The sequence below is a fragment of the Caretta caretta genome, chromosome 2, assembly GCF_965140235.1.
Source record: "Caretta caretta isolate rCarCar2 chromosome 2, rCarCar1.hap1, whole genome shotgun sequence".
NCBI lineage: Eukaryota > Metazoa > Chordata > Testudines > Cheloniidae > Caretta > Caretta caretta.
This window is the reverse complement of record NC_134207.1, coordinates 160,021,976-160,049,482: the sequence shown is the minus strand read 5'-3', so window position 1 is coordinate 160,049,482 and position 27,507 is coordinate 160,021,976. Positions and strand designations below refer to the sequence as shown.

Sequence of the window (27,507 nt, the reverse complement as noted above, 5' to 3'; positions counted from 1 at the left end):
CAAAGACCCTCGGTACTGTCAAGAGGGAAGCCAGCCATGGTATCACTCGCCCTTGGTCGCCTTTGGAGTCTGAGCCAGAGTCCTACACTTTGAGGGGGAGCCGGCACCTGTTGGAGCAGAGACATTCGAGGACTGACGTGGGGCAGCCCTTTCCTCCCATGCTTTGGCCTGCACAATGGCAAGTGCCAGCACAAAGGTTCTTTTGGACACCATGGGCGTTCCAACAGGCTCAGAGGTCGTATTCAAGGAGGTCTCTCTCAATGGTTTCGGAGAGCAGAGCTCCTCCCACTTCAGTTCAGGAACATCACGGCACTGAGCCAGACGCCAAGCTAGAGGAGCTTGTACCGTGTGATGCCCTTGGGGCAGAAGGACAAAAGCAAAGGCCTGTCCCTGTCTGAGCATCATCTTCCTTGTCCCCAGACAAGGCTGTGGTGGGGATACCCACAACACCCACCTTTGAGGACAGTAAGACCCATGAAGAGCTCCTGAGGAGGATGGAGCAGAACTTGGGGCTTCAAGCAGAGTAAGTCTCTGAGACCACTGACCCCGTGATGGACATCCTGGCCCCTGTGGGCCCCTCCTGGGTTGCCCTGCTACTGATTAAGACTATTAAGGCCACAACTAAAACTTTGTGGCAGACTCTAGCCTCTCTGCACCCCACGGCAAAGAGGATGGAACACAAGTACTTTGTCCCATCAAAGGGGTTTAAGTATTTATATTCTCCCCCACCACTGGGCTCATTAGTGGTAGCAGCTGCAGATGAGAGTGAGAGGCAAGGACAACAGGGGCCCATGCCAAAGGCTAAGGACTATAAGAAGTTAGACCTCTTCGGTACAAAAGTATATTCTATCAGGAGGCTCAGGACTCCGCTTCCCAGATTGCCTAGAGTCCAGAGCAGAGACAGAACAAGCTGGAAGCTACCACCAGACCCAATCGTAAGCCAGAATTCAGAGACAAAGGGTTTGGTTTACTAATTACATTCACTTTTGGCTGTTGTTAGAATGGAGCAGAGAGAAGCATCACAGCCTGGGAGGTTCCCATTAAACTTCCCCTTCTGACCCAAGGGGGCTCTCTTGGTGGGTAGCTAGTGGGTCACTGAAGGATGTCAGCCCAGCAGAGACCTGCAACCCAGGAGGTTGAGAAGTGATTCCAGGTCAGGCTACTCAGAGCCGACCTAATTTTCCAATGGATTGCTGACCAGGGAGCCGCAGGATAATCCTACGTTTTAGAGTGAAGACCTTGTAAAAAAATCCCATGTTTGTTTATTTTGCTTGTGAGTTTTAAGCCAGCCAACAATTACAGTGCTGCATCACCCAATGAAGAACTGATTCTCAACTCACTATCTGCCTAGTCAAGCATTGGGACGGAGCTGGGTAACAAGACCCATTGTAAGTGTTTGTGACAGGTTCCCCTGGGGTGCAATCTGGAAGTAGGGTACCACTGAGCCCCCTGACCCACCAGCCTGGGGTCCCTCTCACACTATACTGCTGTGACAAGCTGCAAAGCCCTCCAGCCTGCACTTTCACCAGCATTCATACAGGTAGGGCACACCCAGCTGCAGGTACATGCAGGCTCTCTGACCAGCCCCTGCATAAGAAGGCTATAGCAAAGGCAACTCCCAGCTCCCCATGCACGCACCTCCTGTGGAGTATAAACCCAAAATTATACCATCTTGCGCTGCACAGGGAACTGTACAGCTGTGAGGTGTACTGATACCTCACATGACTTATCTTGCATAAAATACATCATAATTATGTCATAATCGTATCATAATAACATCATTATGAAGAATATGGGGTGCAGTGTCACAGAGGGTTTAAGGTGTTGTGCTAGTGACTCCTATTCTTACATTATCCCCGAGCCTTTGTTCAATGTACCTAATAAAGTTCCCCTGTTGTTGTATAATTACTTCGGGGCTTGTGATAATTATCTTAATTCTTGTATGTTGAACTACACACCCAGCAGGGGTGCTGGGACAACGTATATAGTGGGGGGTGCTGAGATGAAGTGAGCTGTAGCTCCCGGAAGCTTATGCTCAAATAAATTGGTTAGTCTCTAAGGTGCCACAAGTACTCCTTTTCTTTGAACCAAACTGTAAACCCTGCATATGATGGAAACCACTTTAAGCCAGGGGGTTCTCTCGCACCCCCAGTTCCAGCACCTATCACATCCCATATATTAATTGATAGTAAACATTTTCCCAAGGGACAACACCCTGGTGTTCCAGGCACTGGGAGGGGCCCCCTTGAGTGGACACAGGAGAAGCCAAGATACAGAACTCAGGGCCCATACCCCAGAGCAGAGAGGGGGAAAGCCACTCCAAGCAGCAGACAACTCAGAGAAAGTTTAAATCAGAACTGTCACAATAGTTATTGCAGCCAACAGGAGGCAAGTATTTTGTACCTCATTATGATTCTTAAAGATTCATTGATCACAAGACAGGAAGTTGGTGGTTGTTCAGGGACCAGTGATCATGACCTGATTATACTGAATATAGGCAAACAGAGGACAAGCCTAATCAATAATATTTATACTTGGTGCTTCAAAAGGAGAACTTTCCTGAAGCTGCAGAAAATTATTAGCAAAACCGATTGGGAGAAAATATGTAGACAGAAATATGTGACTGAACATTGGAAGCTGTTTAAGACGTTTGCTGTATGGGCAAAAAGGTACAGTCCATAATCAAGAATAACAGCAAATTTGGCTAAGAAGTGTATGCTGGTTAAGATCAGAAGCCAATAGCGACAGGTTCTTGAGCGCTCACTGCTGCTAATGGGGGTAGGGAACAGCAGTATAGGTGCAAGCACAGCACATGGCTTCCAGCACAGCACAGAGATGCCTCACGATCAGTGGGGTTGGGAATCATTTTTCTACAGATGATCAGGCTTTGTGGAGTTCCTAGCATACTAGAAACTGACCCCTGACATGAGGCAAGGGTATCTGCCTTTGGAGACTTGATCCAGGTCATGCAATATGTCAGGAAATAACACGCGCATTTCTTTGGATTGCACCAGAGGGCCTGTTTGTCAGGCTCTTGCTACATAGCTTTGGAAGTGGGTTCACGCCCACTCCTTCAGTACCCAGTGACTCCACTGATAAGCCTCAAAGCCAAGACACACCTCTACACACCCCTGACTCCAGGGAAGAATCTAGTTCTACCAATTACTGTGTCACCCTAAGAGGGGGGAGGATTTGCCCCTTAGGTACTATTGCAGGGGAAGCGAGGGTGAATAGATGGATTTTGCATTTTGCTCTAAATGTAGAAACATTAGTGGTCATTCTTGTCTAACCTGGTAGTGAGCGAAACTGTCTTTGCCTAGGTACTAGGAAAATTTGATTGGTTGCCCTATTGGTATGCAGGTCGTTATTGCAATGGATCGAAGCTACCTTGTGAGTTTATTGTTACTGAGTCTCAGGGAGCTAGGCCCACTTTCACATGCAGGGCTTTGAAAGTCAGGACAGAGATTTTGAACTGGGCTCTGGGTGAAACAGTACCAGTGGAGAGATCAAAATATTGGAGTAATATGTGTTGCCAGCCAAACAGGTAGGCTGCTGAACTCTAAAGCAGCAGGAGCTTTCTCAAGGCATCTCATTGCTAGATACAGAAAACTGCAGTAGTCGAGTCTAGCTGTTATGGCCAAATGTGAGTTCAATAAGATCAGGCTCAATCTTCTGGCTAGTGCAGATGGCGATGACCATTCCTTAGCCCCGTGGTCATTCTGGTGGCCAAGAGCAATGAACAAGTCTAAAGGGATTGCAAGGCTTTGAATCAACTTCATCATGACCTGGGGGCAGGTAACTTTATTGTGTGGGCCTGTTACGGGGGTGGGGAGCTCTTTCTGTTACCATCACCTCAGTCTTGTTCATTTTCACTTTTGGCCATATGCCCTTTATGCATGTGCTGATTTCATCTAAGTACTGAGAAAGCTGGGAGAGGCTACTGTTAACACTGGAGGGAAAGGAGACAGTCGACATATTAATAACAAATTGAAAACCTTCTTGAAGGTCATGCTAAAACATGTTTTCTTCTACTAACTTCAATCTCATATTGCTTTGGAAATGTACCCATGTATAAGTGCTTCCTTAACCCTTGGCTTGCCTGTTTCTCAAAAGTCAAATTACAAACCATTGCGACCATTTAGCCAGTGTTGTTTGCTGCATATGAACAAAGTTGTGATGTGTTTGTTAATCTTTATCATCTCTAAAACAACCTACCAAACAGCACATGGCTCACTTATTTTGATGATCTAGTTTTGACTGAGAAAATGCTAAGTGTGTATATGCCTTAACAAATGCATTTTAACCAGCACAGCCCTGTTTTTGAAAGGAGGCCTCATGATGAGTCACAGTAGCAGTCTGTCCTTTTATTTTCACATTTAGGCTGGATTGAGGGAAATACAAGTAATTCACAAATTAGCTTATTATAGGTTAGACTGAGCTCATACAGGGAGCATTGCTGATACAAATTAGATTCCTTCATTATTTTAAATTATAGGTTTAACATAGGAGTTGCTAGCTAAATATAGAATTATGTATTTATAATATGACTGTGACCAAACATAGTGAGGAGATGTAAGCTGCTGAGTGGGCCAGCAGGTCCAGGAACAACAAGGATCTTTCACAAAGCGAGTCATTTTCCCTAAGGCTTTCTTGAAACCTAAAGAGCACTATTTACATTAAAAAGGCTTTTTACAGAAGCAACCCAGCCTCCGTTATGACCAGCAGATTAACAACTCGGTGTGGAGCTCTCCCTCCCCTCAGGCTTCTTGTAATACCAAGGAACTCTTTCTAAAGTTCTCTGGTTTTGTCCTGAGTACCTGATCCGGTGTTTGGCTCTCTGCTTCATTATCCCTGCCCCAACCCTGTACACCTGCAGAAGATCAAGCCAAGAAATTAGCTCCTTGCCTCTTGGCATTCTGGTAGGGCTTTGTATCTTGTCCCAGGGTTTTTTTAGTTTACTTTTTATTATATTGTTTGCAAATAGACAAGGAACAGTTCTCTTTTGGGTAAGATGAAGTTGTTGTTTCTAAGAAAGCAGCAGGAAGCACCCACTATGTACTAGACGCTCAGGAGGACAGTCCCTGCTTTGAGGAGCTCACAATTAATCGAAGGAATGGGGAAATGATAGCAACAAGATACAGGTGGTGATCTGAAAGAGCAGATTTGGGATGGAGCCTACAAAAAACTCCATCCAGCCTTCTTCAGCAGTTCTCTCTTCTTCTTTCTGAGAAAGTATATTTATTTTTTACTATCTGCTATCCTGAATACAACTGAGGATAACATATAGAATGGACCTGCAAAGCATAGGCTCATCCAGAAGCACAGAATTTTTTTAGAGCATCTTGATTAAATATTTAAAAGTATGATGCAGAAACATCACATAAATATACAGTCCAATATAACCCAGACCAATCCAAGTAACAAATGTGATTAAAGTACCAGTTTACTTTCAAGCCCTATTCCAACTACATTTCAGACACCTCTCACATTATGTATATTTTTTCTTCTAAAATGGCCTATGAACTCAAGAACTATATGTAAGGGGACTCTTGCCCCCTACTAACATTCAGTGGGGGTGTTTTGGTTGGCTAGCTCCCGGTACTAAAAAGGGAAGGCTCTATGGAAAACCAGAACCCTGAGACTGATAATCGCCAGGAACAATGGGGAGAGGCCAATGCTCCAGGGCAGCCTGAATGACAGGGCAGGCAGGCTAATCAGAGAGTCAGGAGGCCAAGGAGGTCTCGTTCTCCGTGTGAGCTGGATTTACCTGGGTCAGACAGAGTGGGGCCGAGCTAAGGAGAAAGCAGGAGCCCAAGCTGAGCTGGGGAGCAGAGCTGTGCCAGATCCAGAAAGAGCAGATCCTGTCCTGGGAGCAGAGCTGCAGCCCCAAAGCAAGAATCACAGCCCAGAAAGAGCAGACTTGCCCTGGGAGCAGAGCTGCAGCAACCAGAGCCAGAGGGGCCAGAAAAGCAGTCCACGAAGCAGGTCAGTGCTGGGAGCAGAGTCACAGAAGCAGCCTGCAGAGCAGACCTGTCCTGGGAGCAGAGCTGTAGCAACCAGAGGCAGAGGGGCCAAAGAAGCAGCCCAGGGAGCTGGAGGCAGAGCAGCAGCAGCAGTGCTGAGACAGAGTGGTGGAGCTGGAGCAGTCCGGAGCTGGGTGCGGTGAGCAGCTTGGGAGAGCAAGGGGGACCCTGGGCAGCGGGCCCAGCACAGGGAGACACCTCAGCCAAGAGGCTCTGCAGGCCAGGCTTGGATAGTAACCCCAACAGGGCGGGGGCGACATTGGGCAGAAGGGTCCTACCACTTAGAGCCTGAGAGCATGTGGCCACCACCAGAGCAAGTGTCCAACCCACAGCACCCCTGCAGCACAGCCAGGGCCTGAGAAGAAGGCCTGGGACTTACAAGGAACAGACTGTGAACTGCCCTGACATTCCAGAGACACAGTTTGTGATGTTCCCTGCCACGGAGCGGGTTGATGTGTTTCCTTTAACCTTTCCCATTTTTCCTTATTCTTTTTAAAATTAATTGTTGATTAAATAACTTGCATTTGCTTTAACTTGTATGTAATGGTCAGTGGGTCAGAGAAGTGCCCAGTGCAGAGAGAGTACCCCAGAGTGGGGACACCCTAGCCCCTGTCCTAGGTGACCACAGCAGGGTTGGGGGTCGAGTCCCCCAGGAATCCTAGGCCCAGCCTTGTTGGGGTTACGAGGACTCTGCCAGACAGGAGAGTGGAAGGGGAGTCCTCAAGGGCAGGGAGGCCCCTGGGTAAAGGAAGTGGGAGTGAGGACTCAGATCCTTTCGCTAGCCCACTTCACCGGGGTAATACAGAAGCCAGGAAAGTTCCCCACAATAGCGGGACAATTCCCCCGCTTACATATACTTCTCTATTTATCGAATGAACGAATAAATGACCTGCTGGATTCTGATCTTATTTACATTGGTTTTATTTGTGTGACTCCACTGGCTGTCCTGAAGTTACTCCTGATTGATGCTGATATGAGTGAGATTGGAATCAAAGGCAAAATATTCACAGGAGGCTGCTTCCTGTCTACTGGGGGAGTGCATGAGGAGAAACATTTGAAGAGGAGTGAGAGTTGTGGCTCTGCTCATGCCCTAATCCCCATACACACTGAGCAGCAGAGTTGGCAAGTTCAAGGGCGATAGGTGCACTCCACAAAGGGATGGGGTAGTTTCCATACACTCCAGGAGACCTGACATTGTGTCCTGCGGCAGTGGGACTACAACCTTCCTAAACTCTGGTCTGTGTGTGTAATTTGCATGACCTATTCCCATGTGATTAGAAGCAAGCAAAATTAATTTCCTCAGAGATTTTCCATTGATGTTTGTGCCAGGATGCCAGAAAAATCTAAGCCATGAAGAAATACAAATGCTTCAGGACTCTGACTGCGTATTTCCCAATAATACAAGGGGAGGAATAGAATATAAATTCCCTGAAAATTGATGCATAGGGTGATCATACACATATCCACAACAGAATCATAATAAAAAAGAACATAAACATGAACTGTTCAGCTGGACGACACAGAATCTACAGCATGTATCACACAAAAGTCAGTAAGGAAATAAACCCTGAGCTCAGATCTCCCAGCAAGCACATGGCCACTCCTTCTGTCTCAGCATATTTTGCACAGAAGTCAATAACCTAATAATTTTCCACTCTGGCCATGGTCTTATTTCCCCAAGAAGTTTCCTGGAGTTGTCCTGGCTCTCTAGGATGTGACCTTGGAGAACAAGAAGTATGTCTTTATATCAGTTTTGTCATTAGGAACTCCCTGAATATGCAGAAAGTAAAGCCTACTGCACTGAAAGAGACAGTTATAATGCTAGCTACTTCTCTCTTCCCTGATGTAAAACCAAGGCATTAGATTGCAGGGAAGTGTGTAATGCACCACAAAGATCTGTGTGTGGTACGGTCTTATTTGACATCTTCACTTGTAGTCTAGAAGAAGGGTAAACAGCACATCAGTGTGACTGATAGATGACACTAAGCTGGAGGGTGTTTTGAGCCCTGGTGAGGGCAAAGAACCCATTTAAAGGGCCATAGAGAGAGATTAGAAATATGAGCAGGAAGCAAAATGGGATTCAACAGGCAAAAATGAAAGCTAAATCTATCTGTGAAACCAGAGAACCAGATTAAGGAAGGAAGCTTTGTGCGCACTGTTGTGCCATGCCCTATGAGGATGGATGTTCTGTGTGTCACAGGGTCAGGGTAATTGCACCAGTATCCTTCCCTCCATGGTCCATTTTAGGAGTGCCAATTCAGGTCTCAGGACTCCAGACATCATCCATCTCTGGACGGAGACCCTTGACTAAGAGTTTAAAAGCTGCACAGCTCCCTGCCTTACACTGTGATATCCCCAGCATGCCAGTCTGCCTAAAGGTGAGCAACTGTACTTTGTTCTCTCTTTCTGAGGACTATGAGCATGGTATTGCCAGCAGCTGCAAGTGACCACACAGCTCTTTCTAAGCAAGCACATCTATTCTTAAGGTAAAAGCATTACTGAGAAACATATTAAACAATAAACCGATTTAAACCCGCATGAAACATACCAGAGCTACCCACCAGTCTTAGGGTGCCCTAGTAGACCAAAATCTTTCTAATCTTTCTGCAAGGTCCGGGACCCCTTGGACAGAGGAGTCCTGTCTGTTTGCTGGATCAGATCAGAAGGGCCTTTTTATTTCAAAAGCCCTTTCCTTGTTTGAATCTCTAGAAAACGCAATTTAAACCAGGGGTTGGTACCTCTCTAAAACAGTTTAGCTTTAGCAAGTCACCTTCATCACCCCACTGTTTTTAGTTCCCGAAGAAGCTGTGGTAACCATACCCTCCTGGAGTAGAACACAATCATACTTGAACCATTCATAAATGTAATACAACTGTACCCAGAGATACTGCACGGGGTTGCAATATCTGTCACAGCATGTCCACCTCATTGCCAACCAACATTGTTGCCCGGAGCAGCAAAGGATTATTAGCGTCACCCAATCATTCCTTGTTCTTTTTGGGTGGCTAGTGCTTCTGGGAAGCTAAAAGGGAGCTCAGAAGGGCACAGGAACTTGAGCTGTGGCTGGCACAATAGGGGGTGAATAAGAAGAAAAGGCTCCTTGTGTTCCTGCAACTTGCACAGCTGCTAAAGTGCCAGCCACAATCTGGCTCATAATCCAGAGCACAGGTATGCACTGGGAAAAAGAAAGCTGGAAAGCTGTAATACTGGAACAGGCCTAGGAGTGATCATGGTTAACAAATTAGATATGAATGTGCAAATACAATATGGCAGCAGAAAAAGCTACTGCAAGAGGCATTGCTTCAAAGAGCTGTGAGAACCTTCTCACTGTGGCTCTGCTGAGACCACACCATCAATATTGCATTGAGTTCTGGGGATCTCATTATCACAACGATAATTACAAGTTAGAGGGAGTTCAAAGGGTACCAAAAATGATCTCAGGGCTGGAGGGATTGATCTGAGGAAAGATTAAGATTAGGTTAAGCAGTCACAAAGGGTAGGAGCCATGATAATAATCTGCAGGTATTTGAAGGGCGTAAAAAGAAACGAGGGAGACCGATTATTTAGGGCAGTGGAACTAGTATAACTGGGATAATTATTTATTTACACAGTGCTTAAAGTTTACTCAGATGTTTTATAGAACAAATAAAAATCCCTAGTCAAATCTACAATCTAATTGTAGACATTACACAACAAGTGACTCTAACAAGAAGAGGAGAAAAGGCAACAAGGAGGCTGAGGGTTGTAATAATAAGTAATGGGACGAAACTAAGAGAGGCCAAACTTATACTGAAGGACAGAATTAAGTGGAGATTATTAAGGTTGTGGAGATATCTCCCAAAGTAAGTGACAGACTCCATTGCTGGACTATTTCAACATGACTGGACAAAATACAATATGGAGCAGAGTACAGCATTGGTTGGGAGATGAACAAGATGACCCCCACTCCCTCCAAAAAGTTTACAAAGTAATTTCAGACACGTCACCTGGGGAAAGTGACAAGGGCAGCTTGGACAGTGGCAAGGACTGGAGTGGAAGAAGGTGCAAAATGTTTTTGAAAAGCCCCTGCCCCCTTCAGTGTTAAACACAAAGCTTAAAGTACTGGGCTGGGAATACATTCTTGTTTTCCTGATGAGATGGCAGACAGACATATGGGCCTGATTCTCCACTGCCTTGCACCCTGTGGAATCATGTACACCAGAGTGGGTATGAAACACTTCCATATCAGAATGGTAGCATAGACACTTTGAAGTTAGGTGCCTAAACAGCTTTGAGGATCTAGGCCTTATTTTGTACTTATATAAGTGACTATACAGGTACTGGATTGTCAAGGCTTTATTATTTGTACTTAAGATTTATACTGTGGTAACACCTAAAGGCCACAGATCTGGTATCATTTTTATTTCACTGGATTTATGTCTAATTTACACTGTGGTAGGTTAGATCAGAATCAGGCCTCAGGGCTAGATTATCCATTTCTTGACTATATATCAAATTCCTTATACTTGCTGTTTAATGACATACCGGTAATGAAGTCAATGACTGACATTAATAAACAATGAGATTGTACGAGGTTTATGTGTGGCAAATACATGTGAGTCCAAAATGAGTGACACCCTTCATGATCACGTGCAGGGGAAAAGTTTTCATGAAACCTTGTCTTTGGTATAAGACTTCACTAACATCCCTTACAAATCATGTTAAACAACAAAAGGCATATCTTAAGGACTTTATATAACATCCTCTGACTTGTTTTCTAAACAAATTTACCTAGGAATCTAGGACTTGCCATTCCAGGGCTGACCGATGGCCCTGTCACCGAGGATGCTGTATTCAGTGTGGCCAAGCTAGAATAGATTTACTACTTTTGAATAAGTGACAAGATTCATAGAAAAGATCAGGTTTGCCATCTAGAGGCACAGTAAGGAAATCCACTTTCTCTTTTTTTACAGAGCCTGATGCTGAACAATTGAAGTCAGTTAGAGTTAGAAATAGGATTGGGCCCTGTCACAGGTGGTACCACTAAGATGCTCCGTTGGGGTGAAGGTGGACATCTCTACTGCCCCCCAGGCATCTTTCTATTAGTAGGTATTGCTGTACCCATCATTTGGAATGGGGGTGCAGTCCTCTGACTCTAAGTCTTAGGGACACAGCTCCCCACCCTTCTGGTCACGTCTGCAGTCCACAGTGCTGTAGCACAAAATGTGGAGGTGTCCTTCAGGAGAACCTAGTGGCCCTCCCTTTCCATTAATAATATTCCTTTACCAATGTAATCAAAATATGCAAATAATGATGTGTGGCAATCCACAACTAGTAATTGACTGCAAATACCTTCAAAGAGAAATAAACAAACAAACAAACAAATAGCCTGTTTTACTTTTATCAATAGATAACTACTGGAAAAAAAGTATAATGAGTATTTTTCTCGCCTTGTTTATGCTGAGTAATCTGGGGCACTGGAATAATTTTTATCGTGTGGGTGCGGAGAGCCAGTGAATCACACTGTAAATCCTGTACATAATGGAATCCACTTCAAGCCAGGGTATGCGACCCAGAGCACCCCTAGTTCCAGCATGTATGTGAGCAATAGAGTGCTGTATTGATGAATTGTTCTGTCAGGTCCTTGAAGTCCAGAGTCTTGCAAATGTCACTGTCTATGGACAACGTAGCCAATCCTACCAAATGCTCTTAAGACATGGTAGACCTCAAATACCTTTTTATTAACTTAAGCTTTGAGAAACTTCTTTCTGCAGGCACCACAGATACTAGAGCTGTGAGAAACAGTTGCAGAGCAATACATGTGTTTGAGGACACCATGCACAAACCACTCCAGAAAATAAATTGAAGCGTCTCAAGGGCATCCACAGACTTTGGCAAAACACCAGGAAGATGCTGGAGTTCACGTACCAGTAGACGTCTGCATCCATGATACTGCCATCAGAGCTGATTCCAGATTCCTGCACAATTTTTCCAATTCACTTGTTGGAAAAAAATTTGCAATGTTCTACACACCACACAGGAATCCAAACACATTCATGTGTTCTCACAATAATGCAAAACATTCTCCCAGCTTCATGAGAGCAGAGTCCATAGCAATACTGAAGAAGTCAAATATAAATCTCTTTTTTCCCATTGCCAGTGACTTGATCCTCTGCTCTGTAGCTGAACAATTTCTTCTTTCTGCGGGCTTCTCTTTCAGCTAGCTCCGCATGCACTGATGTTTCTTCGACTATCTGTTTAGAAATTAACAATGACTCTTCAAATCCATTTGCATGATAATTCCGTATTTCTGTCCGAGTAGCTTCAATTAATTTCCTGACATAATCAAAATCAAGCACTGAGCTCTGCAATTTTTTGCTTACAATAGCAATTTTAAGCAGTTAGTTAAGCCAAACCACAAGTGAGACAATGAACTGAAATGAGGGGAGTTCTTCCACCAGTGATCCAGCTTCTGCATATATCCCATTATCTTTTGTCATTTCTCTCCATTTCAACGGCGCCGATTGCACACTCTGTGTCTGAAACTGCAGGGCTGGAGAGAGGCTTTCATTTTTTTTCCCCACAAAGGATTTCAAAACTGTCCACCGACTTGTTCAAGCTACAAATATATTGTACGCTTCTTGAAGAGCACCACAAAAAGTTTTCAACCATTTGAGGAATTTGCTGCATCACTCAACACTAGATTTAAGGAAGGGCATCTGCAAGGAACAAAATATGCCTTTTTGTTCTTTTGTACTAAACGAGCTTGCACACCTTGCTGCTGTCCTCTCATGTTAGCGCCACTATCATATCTCTCTCTCCAGCAATTATCAAATGTCATACCATGTCTGGATAACTCCTGAAGTATCTCATCTGATAGACGGCACATTTTCCCAAATCATTGCGGGAGCAGAGGGCATGTCCAGCTACTGGAGAGTTGTACATGCATTCTGGTGTATTCTAGACTTTTGCAAACATTAACTGCTTAATTGCACAGTGCTTAGCCACCTCAGCACAAGAGTGTTTTATAAATAACACTAATATTATTTACAAATAATTAGGGCTGTCAAGAAATTAATAAAATAAATCACAATTAATAGCACTGTTAAACAATAATACAATACCATTTAAATAGTTTTGCATACTTTCTACATTTTCAAATATACTGATTTCAATTACAACACAGAATACAAAGTATACAGTGCACACTTTATATTATTTTTATTACAAATATTTGCTGTGTAAAAAACAAAAGAAATAGTATTTTTCAATTCATCTAATACAAGTACTCTAGTGCAATCTCTTTATCATGAAAGTTGAACTTACAAATGTAGAATTTTGTACAAAAAAATAACTGCACTCAAAAATAAACAATGTGAAACTTTATAGAGCCTACAAGTCCACTCAGTCCTACTTCTCATTCAGCCAATCGCTCAAGCAAGTTTGTTTACATTTGCAAGAGACAATGCTGCCCGCTTCTTGTTTACAATGTCACCTGAAAGTAAGAAAAGGAATTCGCATGGCACTGTTGTAGCTGGCATCGCAAGATATTTATGTGCCAGATGCACTAAAGATTCATATGTCCCTTCATGCTTCAACCACCATTCCAGAGGCGATGTGTCCATGCCAATGACTGGTTCTGCTCGAGAACAATCCAAAACGGTGCAGACCCATGCATATTCATTTTCATTATCTGAGTCAGATACCACCAGCAGAAGGTTGATTTTCTTTTTTTGGTGGTTCGGGTTCTGTAGTTTCCGTATTGGAGTGTTGCTCTTCTAACTCTTCTGAAAGCATGTTCTACACCTCGTCCTTCTCAGATTTTGGAAGGCACTTCAGATTCTTAAATCTTGGGTTAAGTGCTGTAGCTATCTTTAGAAATCTCACACTGGTACCTTCTTTGTGTTTTGTCAAATCTGCAGTGAAAGTGTTCTTAAAATGAACAACATGTGATGGGTCATCATCTGAGACTGCTGTAACATAAATATATGGCAGAATGCGGAGACATGCAATTCTCCCCCAAGGAGTTCAGTCACAAGTTTAATTTCTTTTAATGAGCATCATCAGCATGGAAGCACGTCCTCTGGAATGGTGGCCAAAACATGAAGGGGAATACAAATGTTTAGCATATCTGGCACGTAAATACCTTGCAATGCCAACTACAAAAGTGCCATGCGAACACCTGTTCTCACTTTCAGGTGACGTAAACAATAAGCGGGCAGCATTATCTCCCACAAATGTAAACAAACTCATTTCTCTTAGCGATAGGCTGAACAAGAAGTAGGACTGAGTGGACTTGTAGGTGCTAAAGTTTTACATTGTTTTATTTTGAGTGCAGTTATGTAACAAACAAACAACATGTATATTTGTAAGTTGCACTTTCAAGATAAAGAGATTGCACTACAGTACTTGTATAAGGTGAATTGAAAAATACTATTTCTTTTGCTTATCATTTTTACAGTGCAAATACTTGTAATCAAAAATAATAATATAAAGTGTGCACTGTACACTTTGTATTCTGTGTTGTAATTGAAATCAATATATTTGAAAATGTAGAAAAACGTCCACAAATATTTAATAAATTTCAGTTGGTATTCTACTGTTTAACAGTGTGATTAAACATGTGATTAATCACGATTAATTTTTTAATTGTGATTAAGTCTTTTGAGTGTCGCGTGAGTTAACTGCGATTAATCGACAGCCCTCCAAATAATGTAATTTTTCTGAGAACATTTCTAAGCTAATATAGCAAGTCTGTACTGAAATCACAACAGACATTTTTCACTTTAAGATCTACCACTGCATAATTGGCCATCAAATTTTGTTAAGCTTCATGTCTTAAACTTACTCATTATTGGCCTTTCCAGGCTGCCCTTCCCTACTGGAACAATCCCAACCTAACTTACAGAAGATACAACATTTCCCCAAATTTGGGACAATACTACATTCTCCAACCTGAGGTCATTCAAAACTTCTGGTGGACCCTGGGCAGCGGGCCCAGCACAGGAAGACACCACAGCCAAGAGGCTCTGCAGGCCAGGCTTGGATCATAACCCTGACAGGGCAGGGACAACGCTGGGAAGAAAGGTCCTATCACTTAGAGCCTGAGAACATGTGGCCACCACCAGAGCAAGTGTCCACCACCAGAGCATGTGGCCACCACCAGAGCAAGTGTCCAACCCACAGCATCCCAACAGGGCCTGAGAAGAAGGCCTGGGACTTACAAGGAACAGACTATGAACTGCCCTGACATTCCAGAGACACTGTTTGTGATGTTCCCTGCCACGGAGCGGGTTGATGTGTTTCCTTTAACCTTTCCCATTTTTCCTTATTCTTTTTAAAATTAATTGTTGATTAAATAACTTGCATTTGCTTTAACTTGTATGTAATGGTCAGTGGGTCAGAGAAGTGCCCAGTGCAGAGAGAGTACCCCGGAGTGGGGACACCCTAGCCCCTGTCCTAGGTGACCACAGCAGGGTTGGGGGTCGAGCCTCCCAGGAATCCTGGACCCAGCCTTGCTGGGGTTACGAGGACTCTGCCAGACAGGTGAGTGGAAAGGGAGCCCTCAAGGGCAAGGAGGCCACTGGGTAAAGGAGGTGGGAGCGAGGACTCAGATCCTTTCGCTAGCCCACTTCACCGGGGTAGTGCAGAAGCCAGGAAAGTTCCCCACAATAGCAGGACTATTCCCCCGCTTACACTTATTCTATACAATCCTGCTTCACACACATCTCCTTTACTTGGTTGTTGGCAAACAACGCAAAGACTGTAGGAAACTGGCATGAGACTTACTACCAGTTCCATGGTTTACATACAACTTTAACCACTGTGAGTGTCAAAACCACCACCTCATCTAACTACTGTTAGTCTATTCGTAAAAAATGCAATTACCATCACTTCCGTGTTAATTCTCTTCTAACTATTGTGCATTAAAAACAAAACAAATATTATAAGTATAATAATTATACAAACAAGTATAAAACAAATATTAAGAATGCAAGAAAATGAGATGATTTCACATATTACAGAAAACATAACTTCTGTGTTATGTTTAACTTATTTCTAATATTGTGATATAAGGATCACTCTTCTATAAAAAGTTGAATATTAGGGTTCAATAGACGTTAAAACCAAGATGTGTCTCTTCTCATTTCTGTTTTTAATAGACTAAAAGTGAATTATGCCAAGCAGTTTGATTTCACTAACAAGTTCAAGCACATGCTGTTGGTGTGTTTCTGGTTAATTTTGGTGGCCATATTTATTTGCAAGTCTGAGGGTCTAAACATCAAAATTCAGCTTGGTAAAAACCATTTTCAAAATCTGTAGGTTCAAATTACATTGAAAAAACTTGTTACTGACTTTGAAAAAAAAATTCCTTTAGACCTCTTACAGAAGATTGACTCAGAGTTCAATATAGCCTAGACCACACTGGCTGTTCAACAGCACTACGGTCACAACCTTTTTCCCAGCCACACCCTCCAAGACACCCTCTATGCAGAGCAGCGGCATATTGTTCACCTAGTCGGCTAAGTCAGGTTTCCACCTACTTTGTGCAGCTGGAGCAGTTCAAAGCATATGGAACAGAGGAGCAGAACAGGTGTAAATGCCTACAAGATACAAGGCTAAGCAGAATCAGGCCTCCTGGCTTTAGAAATGAAAGGGAGCTTGAATGCTGGAGTTTTCGGTAGGGATGCATTGCCATGTACCCATTTAAAAAATGCCAAGTAACTTAAAATTACTTTTGGAGGCTTAAGAATCCATTAATTAAGCAATAGGACACAGCAGGGTAAGTGCAATGGAGTAATTATTTATGTCTAGGTGTACTGCTAGGCATAAGGTCATCCACCAATTAAAAGTTGAAAGCATTGTTCGTAAATAAAGCCTCTATTTCAAACTTTGGCTTTGCCCTCTGGCACACATGCTTCAAAGAGTTTGCCAGCAGAGTGAGAACTACTCCTGTTTCATTGGCTAGAAAGTAGTATCTCCTTCTGGCTTTAGGCACAGCAGGGTAAAAGAGTAAATAGGGCTACCGAGTAATTTCCATTACATTCAATGAGGATGACTTATTCAAATTAAACAAACTGCTCCATCCTGCTTCTTTAGAAATCAAACATAGTTTTATGATTTGGACCCAAAAATAGCAGGAGAAAAAATGTTATGTTTGTGTTTGCCCTTTCATGGGCATATTTATATAGCAGAGGGTGATGTGGTTAAACTCTGCCCTGGGTACAACTCTCTGATGTTCTGCCTCGTTACACCAGAGGTAAATTTGGTCAGACTGTTTGTTAACTAATTAGCTTCCTGTTCTTCCAAATTTACTTTCAGGGATCCAGGATAATCTTGTGGTTAAGGTGTTTAAAATACATTGAAAATCTCTCCCTTCCAATAAGTACATCACAATGAGATACCTTAGGACCTGTGTCTTGCTTGTGTATCACCACTCCTTTGGTGTCAGCAAGCACTTGTCCTTTAGACTCAGACTTCCCAATATGGTGATAGCTCAATGTGACATGCACCTATGGTTTAATCACACCATACTCCTTTTAATGAGTCTCATTTATCTTTCTTTCATGCTTCAAACTATTTCCTGTTTTAATGAGATTTATGATGAAAGACAGAAAAATGCCTCCTAAATGATTCTGCTCAGCTGGCGTATTATCGCTTGCAAAACCTCAATCAGCTGCAGTAAACATCTGCTTGACATGAATTTGCATTTTTATATTCTGTTTTGGAAATTTAAGAACAGCTAACTTTCTTCTGGTAAAAGGTATATGATGAGCAATTTAAGGCCCTAATTTGAAAAATAACAGATAAAAGGAGGTTTGCAGTAGAAATCTCACAGACGTCTGTAGGGTTTAAAGCTATAATAAGATTTAACTGGCCAAATTGGCAAGAGTCCTTTAATTAGCAGTTTCACTTCCCACACTAACCTTTGTATATGAGCTATGCACATAACATAGTTCTGGCAAAAATATGTTAGTGCAGAATTCAAACCAGCTCAAAAGTAAGCAGTAAAATGAAAGGAGGTTAAACATGGCTAAGTGTGCTGGCATCAGAAATCTCTTTCAGTCCCTTCATAGTATTCTTTCTGTGGCAAAGCACATTACTATATACTGGGGTCAAATTTATCCCTGACGTAACTTTACTGAAGTCAGTGGTGTTCCACCAGGAACTAACAGACTTCTTGGGAATCTTTCAGGTTACCTGCTGGCTTTAAACAGATCCCCAGTACTTTCACTCACTAATCAAGTTATCAAGACATTTTAAGGGAGAAAAAACTCCAAACTAACCCAGTTTTGGCTGCTTTGGATAGTCCATCACTAGAATTCATTATATGACTGTAAAACACTAAGATGCACAGGTAAACAGACTTATTTTTAAACTTATTAAGCTGAGCTATTATTCCACCAGCATTATCTTACAATTTCTAAGGCTATTAAACCAGAAAAGGGAATGGCAAGGCAAATTATTTTCTAGCTTTCTCATTTCAAGTGGACAAAGGCTTTTGGTTCTGCATCCTCCACCCAATCAAGCAGTCCCAGTGAACCTGATCATTTACTGTCTTCTATCTTGTACTGATTATTTACCCCCAAGAAAAGTGACTGGAAAATGCGACTACATCAGAATTCTCCACTTACACAGTCGTAGCCTTTTATGCTCACTTTGCATAGGTGTGAACGAGCACACAAGGCAGTGACAAATCAGGCCCGTTGACTGTTTAATCCTTTTTTCATTTTCAGATAGTTTTACAGCTGCCACTTGTGTCTTATTTTTGTATTAACATATAATGTCTGAACAGCACTTTTTGCACAAGAATATATACAAAGATAAACATACAAGATATAACTTTCAACAGCTGTCACCATTTTGCCTGCTGACATGTGGAAAGTCTTATAATCTCCATTTGGATTAAGTTAATTTAATAAAATAGGAATATTGGCCAAAATTTTCAAAGGTACTTTGGGTGGCCAATTTGATACACCTTAAAGGCGCCTGTTCTTCAGCAAGTGCTGAGCCCACACCTTAGGAAAATCAGACACCTGTAAAGTGTTTGAAACTGTGCATCAAAAAAATGGAGACACCCAAATCACATATTACTTTTTAAATGTTTGAAGATCATTCACACCCTACTGAGGAAAGAAATAGTGATTAACTCCAGCCTTCAAATGGAGCCAGGATTTCATCCCATCAAAGTCAGTGGGAGTTTTGCCATGGACTTCAACGGGGCAAGAATTTCACCCATGTACACCATCCCCTTCCAACTGTATTGTTAGATACACGAAAAATATTTACAAAAACATGTTTTTTCTTATCTAGCTCTCCTGGACTGAGTTGAAAAGGGAAGCTGCCAGCAAGTTGGCAATAAGCAAATGAATATCCTGGATCTCAAAATGGGATAATGCTAAAAATGAAATTAACCCCATTTCTCAGTGTGAGTGATTTTAAAAGCCTATCTTGCCAGGTTTTTTAAATCCGGTAGGTAAAATGGAGATTTACTATTATAAATCCTGTTGCAATTTACTTTTTAAATTATCTGCTCAGTAGGTTACCTGTTTACTACTTCCATCAAAAAGAGATTATTTGAGAGAAATCCATGTACCAGTACCAGTGCAGTATGAATAACTACAGCCTTCATGAAACTTAATTTTTCAAGGAGGAAACAAGGCATGGGTGTTGTTGGGCACTGTTCAGTCTTTCCTTTCCCAGGCAATAGTTCAGGTTCCTTGCAGTTTCCTCCTGCAACCCACCTGGTTTGAGATATCCACTTCCGGAGTCTTTGGAAGGATTTAAACAATAGCTTTTATTAAGAAAGTAAAATCATTGACACTGAAGCTCTCTTGGACAGGCAGTGTCACACTGCAGAAACCTGGCCAGCAAATAGCGCCTGGCCAGGCAATGCCAAAGAGCTGGTAACAGCATTAACCAATCAATACAGACTCATGTGGGAGTTATTGATAGGTTAACAGATTAACAAATCAAGAGCTGTTGCTGGGTAAACTAGTAACTGTTGCTGGGCAGAGTAAGACTAGTACCTCCACTCCTCAGGACAGGCATTCCTTCTGCACATGTGCAGATCCACAAAGGTCATAGAGAGGACATTGTGATTGACAGCCCCTAGGTTGCACTCATACTACTGGCTCTATGCTATTAGCACAGCCTATAGGTGTAAATTTGGTGTTCTGTGCCTTTAAGGCAGCGGTCCCCAAACTTTTGAGGATCGCCTCCCCCCTCTTACCCCTGTCCATGCCCCTTTCCCCCCATCCCCCCCGGAGCTGGGGCCGGGAGCAGGGTTGCGGCTCAGGCGTGTGGGGAGGGGGGGACACGTGGACAGGGTTAAGTGGCCGAGTCTGGAGCCACAGCTGGGGGTGGGGCTGGGGCTGGGAGTGGGGCCATAGCCAGGGGCCGAGGCTGGGGGCAGAGGGGGGAGTAGAGCTGCAGTCAAGCCTGCGGCCAGGTGAGTCTCTGCTCCTGGCCTTGCCCCCAGCCTTGGCTCTGGGCCGGGAATGGAGCCCTGCCATCCCCTCCCAATGTTCCTTCACACCCCCTTGGGGTAGGGGGACGCTCCACACTTTGAGGACCTCTACTCTAAAGACACTGGGGATTCACAAACTTTTTCATTCTGCTCACCACACCTTAAGAGGCTCACCCTCCAGGCCATTTGTGATTACATAGCATCCTCTTCTGACAACTGTAGCAATTACTTATATGGAAAAAGTCATATTAGGAAAGTATGTACATATAATCAGTAATGTCAGTAGCAAGAGTTCAGAGATCATCAGTCTCTCCATAATCATGAGATTGTCTTAAAAACTGTGAGATTCATTAAAAATAATTCATTTGAGGTTTTGTTTCTTTGAGCCTTCAGGGTTTACTATATTTATGGTTTCCTGCTTTCTTCTGCACCCACGAGGGCTAGTAATTCACATTTTCTTTTTAATGAAAGCTGAAATTCTCCCCTAATCAACTTCAAGAAAATCAGGAAACATCATGAGTCTCATGATAAAATCACAAGACTTGGCAACACTGGTAATTAATTGTCTCTCAATACAATTTCACACCTGGAAACTGGAAAAAACATCATCATATGGACCTGACAGCTCTCCCTATTCCTCCAGCAAGTGCACAGGACAACAGGTTTAGAACTTTTGGCTTACATTTAAGATTTTCCCTGCTTTTAGAATTAATGCTCTTTTTATTTAAACTAAGGATGCACCCAAACAAAAATTCTGCAGCTAGCCTTTGTTGACCTGTGGGAATCTTTGCAATCAACTTCATGAGTGTAACTTAAACAGCTTATCCCAACCCCATCACTGATATTCTTTACAATAGTTACTTGACCAACACTAGTAAGATTTTAAATAAGAGAGTGATTTTAGCTAGGACCCAGAAGTTAGTGAGTTGTATTAATATGTGGAACCACAAAAATCAATAAACCTTTCTTTTTCATATCAGTGAATTGCATAGGACCGAGACGATTTATTTAGTTTCATTAGTCAGTTCCTTCTTTCTTTCTAATATTAATTTTATACCTTATTCTGAGGTCATTTGTCTTCAGGGACTGCAACTGATAGCCAAAAAATTCCATTATTTCCCTGTGTTCTGTCATTCATGGCCCCACACAGCTTTCCATTTCAATCTGTACCTGTATTGTGTAGCATAAAGCACACAGTTCACCATCAGAGATTTAAGAAAAATAACAGTGAATAATGCATATATCTCAAAACCTTCCTATTATGGGTGGTTTCTAAGAGAGATATATCTGTATGTTAAGAAAATTCTCTCCCTGATAACAGACCTTGCCCCAGAAACATAATAACTATCTGAATGTCTGCCCAGTGACAATTGTATCATCCTTGATTTTCTTCTCTTTGATGAACGTCATGGTCATTTTTACAAATGATTGAACATGTAATATCAAGATTATGGTTAACCGCCAGATTTTAGTCTTTCAGCTCAGAAATTCTGGGCATCCTAGGGCCAAGGAAAAATGAAGTATTTTTATTTTTGCCTACTCCAAGCAAAATGTGGATTGTTGTTTTTTTATATTTTTGCATTTCATTACTCTACCATGGAGCAAATGGTGTGAGAAGAGATGAGAAATATGACAATAGGACATTCTTTCAAATCAATAGGTTCTTATCCAAAGCAGGATATTTATTTAATACCATTCTGAATAAATATACCTATTATAGTGCCTGAGTATTTCATTGAAATTGTATTTATCTTTCAAAATAAATAATATTTTTCAATTTTTATTCATTTTTGCATCTAGAGAGAGAATCAGGAAGGAGTCCACTTGTTTCTTTTTTTTTTTTCTTAACATTTCCACCAAGGCCCAAATATATAAAGCTCTCAATCTTCTTTGACTAATTTAACCAATTGTTTCAGGTTAGTCACTCAATGAAATGTCACAGTCTCTCTTTCCTGACATATTCTTCTCTTTAGACTTAAATAGTTTCAAATTAACATGCACCACCTGTGGGAAAGGCATATGAGATTCAATGAATACCAAATGAATTTGTGACACCAGTATAAGAGTACAGAAAATAGTAGGACTTGACATAAAAGTGCTCCTCTAATACAATACATGCACAAATAACTAACTAAAATCCTCCAAGTTTTGCAAGGTAAATTAGCTACATCCATTGGCTTTTAATTGTAACAAGGATCTCTGAGTTAAGTATACACCAAGTAATCCACCATCCCAGCAGTCTCCCTCATACAACCAATGAAGCTCTTGGATGCACGTTAGCTGTAGATAAGGGTGGTGATTGATTGAGTTACCTCTGATATCAGAATGGTCTAAGACTCTTGGAATGGCCTAGATATATGTGTTACTGTAGTGGTACACCTCACAGGTGTCATTCGTAAAATCAGAATGGTTGAGAACTTAAAAATTTGATGGTAATATGCTGCAAATCCCAGTGACAACTGAACCTCATGATATTCTCAACAAACAGAGCCTTCAGCCATGTTTGTAGCTGTTTCCATTACTTCACACTGGTTCAACAGACATTTTAGGCTTCAGAGTGACAGACACACAGCTGACAATCCTGTAATCTTATTATATAGATAATAATGCTCTACAACAACAGCCAAACCTCTGTAGTGACATTATGATAACCAGAGATAGTTCCTAACCAAAACTCTAGATTTGGACATCCCTAAACTTTGGTGTTGTTGGAAATCCAAACTCAGGTCTTAGCTTAAGCATTGCCAGATGCTCACTGTTTTATAAGGGGATAAACTGTAGCTTGAATGTATGATTTCTTTGTTTTCTGTGTACTGAACTTTTACATTTCTAACAACTCTGCCTGTTGACAGTGACAGCAGCCATTTTGTTTTCAGAGTTGCTGCTGCCTGATATTAAAAGACACACTGTACTCTCATGAAGACTTTACTTTTGTTCTTTCCTGTTTTTTCTTGACTAAAAGAATATCGGTTTAAAGGGTTTTGCTCTTGTGGACGGAAACACACAACACCATGCAGACTCCCAGCACTGAACTCTGAGGTGTTTGAGATCTGGGCCTAAACTTTGTGGCTTGGGCCTTATGTCTAATTGTAAAGTAGTGTGCTGTGGCCCACTATTATAGAATATTGTGTGTTTATTCTATTCGGGACCCCCTGTATTAGAATACTTGAAAGTGTTTTCCTCAGACTACTCACTGGTAGGGAAAAAACAAAACAGACCAGGGTCTGTCTTCTCTAATTAAGTCAATATACTGAGTTTCACACATCAAGTCTAATGATTTTACAGTCAAATACTTAATCATCTGAACTGCTGAGTAACTCAGTGGATTTTCATTCCTTAACCTATTGATTAAGATACTCAACTGATAAGAGGCAAGTTCACTGAATTGTTTAAGGACCTAATTTATTAACATTTTCTAAAAAGACACCAAATAAGGGAAATGGGTAGGATGTGTCCAGAGCTATTTAAAGCTAGTTCAGATATAGCTAAACCCATGAAATGACAAAACAGTAATACACATCTCATAGCTAATTGAAATCACCTATCCAGAGGATGAATGCCTAAAATAAAGCAGTCATTGAAAACAACAGTATAATTTTCACTTTGAGAAGTGAAGAGAACAGAGTAAAAGCTTAAGACAGACATTGCAGGCCCTACACCTGTGTTTTCCTTTAGGAAATGAGAACTCCCGAACATTTAACAACTTGGGGTCATCCATACACGACACCTACCACATAGTAACATACTTTTCCCATAGACAGCAATTTTTCAAACACAGTTTGGTGAAAACTGTGACCATGCCAAAGCAAAATGACAATTTGATCTTGTAACTGAGGGATCTTGTCTGCACCAAAAACCCTACCCAACATACTGTATAATCTAGACAGAATATTTATATACTTAGAAAAGTCAGTACAGAACCCAAGACAACCTCAAGGTTGGCATGCACTGATAATTCTTGGGAGCTGATGTTAACACCCTGTGAGTATCTGCATTCTAGTTCTCTGCTGGTGAGTGTTGGCTCTGTGTCTGGAGTTGACTGTCTCACAGCAGTAATAAGGATACCCAAATGAATGCAAGAGTGTGCATAATTACAGAATACATTTCCAGAACTGCATCTCTCCAGATTAGTCATGAAGCTGCAGTATGATGATCACACTAGGAACTTTCCCCAGTATTTTCAACTGTCCATTAATTAGATGGAAAACAGTAATTCAAATATGACCCACTCCAGTTTGGCTCAACTTGCATTCTAACATTATTATTGGCACAAAATGGGGATGGAACAAATGATCTTTGTGGAACCCCTTTGCCTCTCCATACATGTACCCAGGCTCCAAGACCACATATTAGTCGGGAGTGCTACTGAACCATTTTCATTCTAGTCATGGATTGTGTTGTGCAAATAGTGGCTGAAGAAAAATGGGAACTTTGCATTAATCATTTTTGCTGAGGTATTTCAAATTAGATGGGTTTGTGATGGGTTGGATCACAGAAACCCCCGGGGGGCTGCCAACTGATGTGCCAAGACTACTTCTGCCCATGCTTTCCTGTCCTAGCAGCTTGGGACTTCAGTGCCCTGCCTGGTTTGAGCCAGACCCGCTAGCCTGCTGCAAACCCAGACCCAGGTCTGAACCACATCCCCTAACAGCTGTAGGCTTAATTGAAAGCAGCTTAAGAAGTGTTCCTGTCTTTAACACTCAGAGGCTCAACTCCCAATGGGGTCCAAACCCCAAATAAATCCGTTTTACCCTGTATAAAACATATACAGGATAAACTCATAAATTGTTCGCCCTCTATAACACTGACAGAGAGAAATGCAAAGCTGTTTGCCCCCCACCCCAGGTATTAATACATACTCTAGGTTAATTAATAAGTAAAAAGTAATTTTATTAAATACAGAAAGTAGGATTTAAGTGGTTCCAAGTAGTAAGAGACAGAACAAAGTGAATTACCAAGCAAAAATAAAATAGAAAACAGAAGTCTATGGGACATAGACATACAAATCTATGACACTAAACTGGGAGGAGAGGTAGATACGCTGGAAGAAAGGGATAGGATACAGAGGGCCCTAGACAAATTAGAGGACTGGGGCCAAAAGAAATCTGATGAGGTTCAACAAGGTCAAGTGCAGGCTCCTGCACTTAGGATGGAAGAATCCCATCCATCGCTACAGACTAGGGACCGAATGGCTCGACAGCAGTTCGGCAGAAGAGGACCTAGGGGTTACAGTGGATGAGAAGCTGGATATGTGTCAACAGTGTGCCGTTGTTGCCAAGAAGGCCAATGGCATTTTGGGATGTATATGTAGGGTCATTGCCAGCAGATCGAGGGACATGATTGTTCCACTCTATTAGACATTGGTGAGGCCTCATCTGGAGTACTGTGTCCAGTTTTGGGCCCCACACTACAAGAAGGATGTGGAAAAATTGGAAAGTGTCCAGCGGAGGGAAACAAAAATGATTAGGGGACTGGAACATATGACTTATGAGGAGAGGCTGAGGGAACTGGGGATGTTTAGTCTGCGGAAGAGAAGAATGAGGGGGAATTTGATAGCTGCTTTCAACTACCTGAAAGGGAGTTCCAAAGAGGATGGATCTAGACTGTTCTCAGTGGTAGCAGATGACAGAAGGAGGAGTAATGGTCTCAAGTTGCAGTGGGGGAGGTTTAGGTTGGATATTCGGAAAAAACTTTTTCACTAGGAGGGTGGTGAAACACTGGAATACGTTACCTAGGGAACTGGTGGAATCTCCTTCCTTAGAAGTTTTTAAGGCCAGGCTTGACAAAGCCCTGGCTGGGATGATTTAGTTGGGGATTGGTCCTGCTTTGAGCTGGACTAGATGACCTCCTGAGGTCCCTTCCAACCCTGATATTCTATGATTCTATGTCTAATACAGTAAGAAAACTGAATACAGATAGAACCTCACCCTCAGAGATGTTCCAGTAAGCTTCCTTTTAGAGACTAGTCTCCTTCTAGTCTGGGTCCAGCAATCACTCACACCCCTGTGGTTACTGTCCTTTGTTCCAGTTTCTTTCAGGTATCCCTTGGGGGTGGAGAGGCTATCTCTTGAGTCAGCTGAAGACAAAATGGAGGGGTCTCGCACAGGCGTAAATAGACTTTCTCTTGTGGGTGGAGGCCCCCTCCTCTCTCCTATGCAAAGTCCAGCTCCAAGATGGAGTTTTGGAGTCACATGGGCAAGTCACATGAACATGCATAACTCAGTTTTTACAGGCAGCCACCATTGCCCACATCCTACCTTAAACGTCCTCAAGTAGCCTTCTTATGTGGATTGGAGCATTCCAAGATCCTTTGTTCATTAAGTGCTTCTTGACTGGGCATTTAATTTGCACATTCCTTTCTCAAGAAATTGACCAAATGCTTTACTAAGGCTACTTAAAAATCAAGCAAGTACACAGCCAATATTCATAACTTGGAAAACAAAAATGATACATGCATACAAATAGGATTAATAGATTTAATAGATCATAACCTTTACAGAAATATGTTACATGGCATATGTAGCATAAAACATATTCCAGTTATGTCATATATACATTCATAAGCATATTTCCATAAAGCCTTATAGGGTTCACCATCACCAGGCTCAACTGTGCCTATGAAAAAGGCAGTATTTGGGATTTTTTTTCATGTTCTATGTACTGCAATGGGTAGTATGTATTTCGGATACTCTTGCTGACTTTTTAATGGCAACTTTAGAGCTTGCTACCTCCAACCTCGATTTTAGCATGATCTTTCTTTTTTCTGAAGGCACTTCTCCTGAAAATGGTCCTCTCAAAAATGGCATGTGAGCAGTGGGAAAAACAATGACTTACTAGTACTGTGCTACACGTACATAGACGTACCACTGTTAGCAGGATTTCTGCAAATGGCATCCAAATATAGGGAACCCTACTTCAAGATGGTTAGTGCCATCAGCTCTCAATGAAGTCAAGGTTAGCTGCATTCCATAATGATGAGGTTACTGCACCAATAGGCATGTCAGGTGTACTATATATTTTATTGATCTCATTTCT

The 27,507-nt window shown here is 42.1% G+C and overlaps 1 protein-coding gene across 6 annotated transcripts in view; it reads right to left on the bottom strand.

The window, feature by feature from the left end:
• The window catches only part of MOCOS (molybdenum cofactor sulfurase), a 484,231-nt gene that overhangs the window by 42,875 nt on the left and 413,849 nt on the right, over positions 1 to 27,507 (bottom strand). For all 6 annotated transcript variants that reach the window (XR_007355097.2, XR_012667119.1, XR_007355095.2 and 3 more), the window contains exon 15: positions 21,530 to 21,642. The gene's annotated coding sequence lies outside the window, so the exon portion shown is untranslated. The remainder of the gene's footprint in view (positions 1 to 21,529; positions 21,643 to 27,507) is intronic.